We start from the raw sequence: 6,000 nt of genomic DNA on the forward strand, positions 1-6,000 counted from the left end.
TGGGTTTCTATTCAACACCGTGGCCACGCCCACCAAAAGCCACAGCTCTGTTGAACCCTCTATTCCTGTCAACCTGAGCAGTGATGACTTCATCAACTTCTTTACAGATAAACATTCTAACAATTACAAACAAAGCTAATGTCCCCCCTGCAGGAGTGATCAATAATTTATTAAACAAAGAAATTACCCCAACATGCAGCTTTTATTTACAGAGTTTCACTCCACTTGGTCTGTCTGAACTGACCTCAATAGTTAGTGCTTCTGAACAAACAACCTGTCTTTTAGATCCAATCCCAACTCCACTATTTAAAGATGTTCTTCCACTAATTAGCACTAATATGATGAACTACATTAACACATCTCTAGTAACAGGTTATGTACCACAGGCCTTTAAAACCACTGTAATCAAACCTCTTCTTAAAAAAACAACCTTTGATCCAAGTGATTTGTCTAATTATAGACCAATATCTAATCTACCTTTTATTTACAAAATTCTTAAAAAGTCATCACAGGTCAACTATGTGATCAACTACTTAGGAACAATGTATACAAGAGCTTTCAGCATAACTGTCAAGATTTGGATTTGAAACTAAGGGAAATTTTCTGGAGCCCACTACGAGTCGTCCCACCCCCCCAACCAAGCTCCAGTATCACTTATATTTTAATATAGATGTACAAGAAATTTAAAATATCCACTTATCAACCACTTACTAAATATAATGATGTGATTATAATCTGGTAGGTCAACCTTTATTAACATTAAAATGCTGTGAACATTCCTACTAGGGCTGGTGATATGAACCAAAACTCAAATCTCAATATATTTTCTCATAATGGTGAAATATGATATAAATCTAGATAATTTTATTAAATAAAGTCTGACCAGAAAAACAATTCTGGGTTAAATTTGCTGATGCTAAATGCTACACAGGTACATTTATTAATAAACAGCTGATCATTATGTGACACTCATTAATCATCTAACTGAGCTTTACATGTTGTTCTGAGAAGTAAAAGCAGCGACTCATAAAACTAGTATTTTGATTCCTATGATATATGAAATTATAAAACATCCTAAATAAAAACATAAATGTGTTTATGAAGCACATGTGTTTATTTAATATACTTACAGTGTATATACAAGTCAACACATTGAATATGTATTATTAATTTCACGTTGCTTGTCTTTAAGTTAGACATTAACATTTTATTTATTACATATTTTATTATAATTTCTCATGCTCACTCATGTGGTTCTCTGATATTCACTAATGACTTATTAGACACATTTATTACAGACTTTACATTATTTAACACTTTATAAAACACTGTATATTTGTGGAGCTTGTGATTGGATGATTTTTCATGGTGACTTACGTGGTTCCTTCCTCTGTGGTAGACGTTAAAATATCAGTTATTAATCTAACAGAACGTGTAACTGTGTCACATCCTGATGGTCTTTATGAAGATAAACTCTATGTTATATTTTACAACGTATTTACACCAGTTCTTTGTTTTTTCACTAGAACGTCTTCATTCATCAACTCTGTTCTGAGTTGTTTCTGTTTGTTGCTGATGTCAGCATTAATCTCACAGGAACTGTCACTCAGGCCATTTCAGGTGGAAGTTCTCACGAGGCTAGTGACAGCGTTCAGTTTATTGAGGTATATTTTAATTATTATTACATTAAAATAAGGGATATTTCTGGGAAAATAATTACACAGGAAGATGGCGGGAAAGAGAGGTAAAATACGGGAGTTTCCCGGCTAAAACGGGATAATTGACAGGTGTGGCTTTCAGTCTGGCTTTAGAGCCAATCACAGCACAGAGACTGTCTTAGTAACAGTAACCAATGATCTCCTCTTAGCCTCAGACAGAGGGTTGGTCTCAGTTCTGGTTCTCTTAGATCTCAGTGCAGCCTTTGATACAGTGGATCATCATCTACTGTTGCAGAGACTGGAAAGTGTTTTTAGGATTAAAGAAACAGCGCTGGGTTGGTTTAAATCCTACCTATCAGACAGAACCCACTTTGTTCATGTTAATAATCTCTCCTCAGCGCACGCCAGAGTTAATCATGGAGTTCCACAAGGTTCAGTTTTAGGACCAATACTCTTTACATTATATATGCTTCCACTAGGTAACATTAGCAGAGAACATAATATACATTTCCAGTGCTATGCAGATGATACACAACTTTATCTCTCAATGAAATCAGATGAAACTCATCAGTTATTAAAACTCCAGGCTTGTCTTAATGACATCACATCCTGGAACCAAAGTGATTTTATTTGGTCCAAAACACCTCAGAGATAAATTATCAGAACAAATAGTGTCTCTGGATGACATTACTGTCACTCAGCACCACAGTAAAAAACTTAGGCGTTATCTTTGATACTGACTTATCCTTTAATTCTCATAGTAAACAAATCACAAGGACAGCCTTCTTCTACCTCTGTAATATCTCTAAAATCAGGAATATCTTGGTCCAGAGTGATGCTGATCCATGTATTTGTTACATCTAGACTAGATTATTGTAACTCTCTACTGTCAGGATGTCCTATTAACTCATTAAAAAGTCTCCAGTTAATTCAGAATGCTGCAGCTAGAATACTAACAGGTACTAACAGGAGAGAACATATTTCTACAGTATTGGCTTCCCTTCATTGGCTTCCTGTAAAATCTAGAATAGAGTTTAAAATCCTCCTGTTAGCATACAAAGCTCTACATGATAAAGCTCCTGTATATCTGTACATATGCTCCGCAAACGCGTGCACATTCAGCACACACTGGACACACACGTCAGTGCACATTGCCTCACACACACTCAAACCTACACATTCAGTGAACACACAAGCTGCAGCACACAAAACACACTCAAACAGCAAAACCTGCATGTGCACAAACACTCAGCGATGTCTGAAGGCAGTGGAACGTCAGTCACGGGGGGTGGAGGGATGGAGGGGGTCCGCGGCCGTATAGTTCCGTGTTTCACCACTTGCTCTCAGAGGAGACGGACGTTATTTTTTTCCCTCTCCCAAATTTTCCCTGCTTGCTGCTCTTTTGTCTTGTTTTGTCTTGTTCAAATCTAACAGGAGCCTCTATCAGCATCCCAATCCTGAATCTAATCATGGAATTGATTATCTGGTCTTTCTTCGCTTTTGGTCAAATTTCTCTATTAGAAGGACGGGAAATGGGAGAGTTCACAAGTCCTGAGGATGTGGAAGACATCCATCACCAGATTGGAATGTATGATATCGGGTCTTATGCTGATTGGATCTGGCATTTTCCTGAATTATCGCAAAAAATTGGATTACGTTGGCAGCACTATTGGAAGCCGCAGTTAACGAAGAAAGGAGCCAAACTCTCTGAACTCTCTCAGATGGATTCCACCGTGGAACTTTAAGAGGAGGATAGTTTGTCTCACAGGATATGGCCACACTATTGGATTACTTATCGAACTGACCAGGAACAGTAGGGCTGGCAGCCATGTTATGGCTAGCCCGTCTCAAAACACCTTCTCTATTCTCATTCGGCCCCTCCCTGAATGAACAGCCTGTGGTCTGTTTTCTTCTCTCCAAACTCTCCAAGGAAGGAATGTTGATAAGATGCTCTGACCTTTCCCTCACTTTTCATGTACACCTGGTCCCGGCTCTGCCAACGAACTCTCGAGGTCATCTCTATGTGAGAGTCAGCAGCAGAGTCTGAGTAAACAGGCTTATCTCAATGAACACTTTCACTCCCCCTACATCACTACATATCCTATATTGTCACTGTCTCTTCTGGCTCCAACCCTCCTCCCTCCCAGCGGTTGGTCAGTAGGAGGCGCGCCATAAGGGCAGCGCCACACTGTGGCTGACCTGCGAACTACCCATCCTAAAGACCCATCCCCTGTGCTAACGTGCTGTTGTATTAAATTGAATGTTGTGTTTGTGGGTTTCTGTCGCAATGTTGCTGAAGAGTTTTTTTTCATGATCCCAAACTCTGCCCCTCTCTACAAGGGCCTAGTTTGGTTTTTGCCTTTTTTTAATCTCTTCTTCCTCCCCATCGTTTGTTATCCCATTTCTCATCTGAATAAGGGGCGCCGCCCTGGTGGCGAACCACAGTTCTCCCGCTCCTGTGCTCCCATGTTTATGATTGTCTTTTCATGTTTTCTTGGACGGGATGAAACTGAAATGTGATTTCGTTGCTCTGTAACATGTGCAATGACAAATAAACTCATCTCTCATCTCTCTCATGTGTACAAATTAGGGTGGCAGCAGGGGTGGCAAAGCTTTGTTGTCAGGTGGCATTTGCCACCCTATGCCATCCCGGTAGATCCGCCCCTGATTACTGTTAAATTATAGGTGTCGTCTGACTGTTGATTTGAATCCTTAAAAGAATATTTGTCACCAGCCGCCACTGCATAAACCCCTCCTACCTCACAGCTCACCTACACCCTCAGCCTCTGTTCTTCTAAAGCCAACCTCCAACCTCCCCCTCACTGAACCAAGCGCTGAACAGGGGGGCAGAGCCTTCTCCATAGCTGCCCCTCCTTCTGGAACACATTCCCTGCACACATTCATCACTGTACTGACCCTCCACCCTTCTAGTTAGCTTTTAACTTACGATTGTTGCTTATTTTCTGTATTTACCTTTGTCGTTGTTGGTTTCTTTCTGTATTTGTGAATAATTGTTTAAACTGTAAAGTGTCTGACTTTTTTTTTTTTTTTAAAGCAAATGAATTCATTTTATTATTAGTATTATTATGAGGCCATAACTCCTGGAATGAATCAGCAGCACAGCAGAAAATAAAATGCGTGCTTACCTTTAGTTTTTCCAAAATAGCCAAAAAAAAAAAAAAGCTGCCATGGAGAACTTTGTAATCTTGTGACTTTTTTCCATATTTCACAGCCAAGGCCTGCCTTGTCTTTCATAAACCTAGAGCAGCAGCTCATCTTAGCTTTTATCTGAGCCTCTGTCTTAATGTCTATATCAGAACTTTAACTTCTCTCTGTCTCTGAGTCCTCCTCATGTCTCCTGGATAGTCCTCCTCCTGTGTCCTGTCTGATGGAGGCAGGTTCTCCTGCATTAGCATCATCGCTACAGGTGATGCTATTCACTACGCTAACTGCTGCTGTGCTGCTGCTCTTTACCGCGGTTTCCACAGAAACAACCTTGAACTTTTATACATCAGGCACTTAATGGCTTAAAAAAGCTTTTTAAAACCAACTTCCTTTTAGCCATTTTCTACCATCTTCCAATCTGTCACAGAGAAATTATTTTTGTGCAAAATCCCACTTTAGACGTAGCGTGGGGGCGTGGCTTGACTTTCCTCTCTCTTCCTCACTCACACTCAGTTTTTACATTACATTTTGTTTGTACAATTACATTTCCAGTGATTTCAACTCAATATAAGACACATCTGTCCAAATATAATACTTCAATTTTTTATCAAAACACCTAAAAGCAAATAAGGTACTGAAAAACGTACAAAAAAATAAATAAATAATCAGGTCCTGGATCCAATCAAATAACTGCTGGTCAAAATCTTGCTCCAGCCCAAATAAAGCTCTGGGTTTGAGTATTCATCACTTTGAAAAAGGAGAATTCAACAGCTTTGTAATGTTAAAGAAAAAATGTGATTTTTTTTTTTGTTTTGTTTTTTTAAACAAGATTTTTTTATGTATTTACAATCCATGGAATACTAAAATATAAAAGCAGTTATCTTTTGAATGAACTGACTTTAACTATCCGTGAAACTTATAACAAGAATGTTGGAAAAGCTATTTCTATCTGTACCAAAGTAATGATGAGAAGCAGAAACACATCGACTCTGAATATAAGAGAACTGGAGAGTGTGATATCCACTGAGGAATGGTACAACATGTGCAGCACTCAACATAAAAACCAGGAGCTCAAGAAGCTGGAAGAATATTAACAGATTTTTTTTTTTCACATCAAGAATGAAAAGCAAATCCACTCCACAAGCAACAGGCGTGTTGGAGAGAGGATGTCAATCAC

This window comes from Gouania willdenowi, chromosome 10, assembly GCF_900634775.1.
Source record: "Gouania willdenowi chromosome 10, fGouWil2.1, whole genome shotgun sequence".
In the NCBI taxonomy this organism is placed as follows: Eukaryota; Metazoa; Chordata; class Actinopteri; order Blenniiformes; family Gobiesocidae; genus Gouania; species Gouania willdenowi.